This window comes from Rattus norvegicus, chromosome 4 (genome assembly GCF_021556685.1).
Source record: "Rattus norvegicus strain SHRSP/BbbUtx chromosome 4, alternate assembly SHRSP_T2T, whole genome shotgun sequence".
Classification (NCBI taxonomy): domain Eukaryota; kingdom Metazoa; phylum Chordata; class Mammalia; order Rodentia; family Muridae; genus Rattus; species Rattus norvegicus.
This window is the reverse complement of record NC_141537.1, coordinates 137173110-137175252: the sequence shown is the minus strand read 5'-3', so window position 1 is coordinate 137175252 and position 2143 is coordinate 137173110. Positions and strand designations below refer to the sequence as shown.

Genomic DNA, 2143 nt, shown 5'->3' with positions numbered 1-2143 from the left:
TACAGATCACATTGAAGAATGAACCCTTGTTCAAAGGATGAGGAAGGAGGACCTCCCTACTCTAATAGGTGATTTTACCTTGTTTGTTTACCTGGACTATATTTCAGTGTTTAGAGACACATGAAGGTGAATTTTTTTGAACTATTTTGCCAGCATTTGAGAGATGATGGGGAATACAAGAACTTTGGTAAATATAAAGATCATTAAATTCAACATTTGAAAACAGAACAGATGTATTCTAAAAATACTCTGATGTATCTCGGCATAAGACATCTCAGTAACAAGTACATCAAGTGAGGAAAATGCCTGCTTGTTGCCAACCTGAACGCAACCAAATTTTAGAAAACACCATTTCTTTTTTGGCATCCTGAAAATGAGCATTAGAATAGCAGTTTTCTTACAATGCAATTAGCAATCTCTGTATGTCAGGTATTATACAGTATTTACATATAAATTAAAACACAGAAAATAATAGCTCTCACCTGTGTACTATCCTCCACAATTCTTGCCAGCTTCCAAATTTTCATTCATTTGCACAACTTTCAAATTTACTTGAAATTAAGTTTGGTAATAAGCACTTCACAAATGGACACCTACAGTGTCATGTCTTTAGGTGGGCACGCCTAACCTCTGGGCTATATAATCTTCTGCTCACCCAACACCTCTGCCATGTTTGGCGAAGGTAGGAATTATGTCTCATACAATTACTGTTCTTTGGAGATAGATTTGGGTTATTAATACCACTTGAAAGGAGACAGTAAAAGGCATTCTCACCAAGAGACTACAGTAGTTTAACTTTGTGAATTTCTATAAATAAAAAATGAAAAATTCTCAATTTCTATGTAAAAAATTATATGGAAACTTTATGAACCCATTTTCATGTTACTGGAGACATCTACAATTTTTCCCTTCAACTTTGGTCTTCCTAGGCATTTAAATGCTTCAATTATAAAGTCATTTGATGTCTCTTTTATGAACACTTTCTTTACTACTGCTATTTTGATCATGGTTATTATTTTGCTTGTTCAGGCAATGTATGTTCAAGTTAGCTATTGCTGTAGACCATTACTCTAAAAGTATAAGCAAATGTCGTCTTAGGACAGAATTCCGTGAGAGCATCCCAGTGCTCATCATTAGGTGCTTCCCTCATGGATTTTTTGATCAGGAAGTAGAATGGCTGAATTCAGATTGTCCAGCTGGGACTCACCTGCTTGGCAGCTGAGAGACACTCTCCTTAAATGTCTAAGATATCTTCCATTTCCAACCTCATCGATAGTGGATTTGCTCAGCTTTATCCAAAAGGCTGTTGTGGGTCATCTGCAATGACGATTAAGTGAGTGCTTCATCACTAAAGAGTTCTGTAAGAAAGGAGATGAAGGGGAGAAGGAGGAGAACGAAAGAAGTTTACATGGGGTGAATATGCTTGAAATGCATTATGGACAAAGGGAAGTATGTAATAGTAAAACCCATGATAGTGCATAATTAACACTGACCAATAAATATGCTTGAAAAGAAAAACCTTTTTGCTTGTTATTCAAAAAGAGCTCTGGCACAGTTTTATTAATGGAACAATTTCTTGGTTTGTTTCTCACCAGTCTGTTCTGGCATGTTTCTAATAATATCAGAATCACCGGGGTCAATGACAGCCCGTGAGCATACTCTGTAGTATTTTCCACACGCTGTACCCAATTCAGTCTTACTGCCTCTCTGGTGATGGACACCAGTTTTGGCCAACATGACATAGTACTCTCTTTCAGATTTCCTCAAAGCTGGGAATTTGTTGGTGAGGATAACCAACTTTGCTTTGCCTTATCTGATCATCTTCAGAGTCTCTTTGTACCCCATAAAGTACTTTCCACTTTTCATAACAAGCTGAAGCCTATTGTTGATTGACTACAGAGACTTTTTTGTTTCCATTGCAGCTCACCATCTCCCTGCCTTAGGTGCTGGACAACTACCGACCAAGATCAGCTGCCAAGATGGCCGGGAGTGAGAAAAAAAGCAAGAAAAACTATTTTAAAACTGCTTGTAATGATTTGATATTGTTCCACTGGACAAAGCAAATCAATGTGATTTAGGGGTCATTTTTACAACAGACAAAATTACTTTGTTCTTAAAATATAAATAGTGCAGGGTTGGGGAT

At 37.1% G+C, this 2143-nt stretch overlaps 1 pseudogene; it reads right to left on the bottom strand.

Moving 5' to 3' along the window:
• Positions 1 to 1560: 1560 nt before the first annotated feature.
• Positions 1561 to 1917, bottom strand: Rpl30-ps10 (ribosomal protein L30, pseudogene 10; annotated as a pseudogene).
• Between the last annotated feature and the right edge of the window lie 226 nt (positions 1918 to 2143).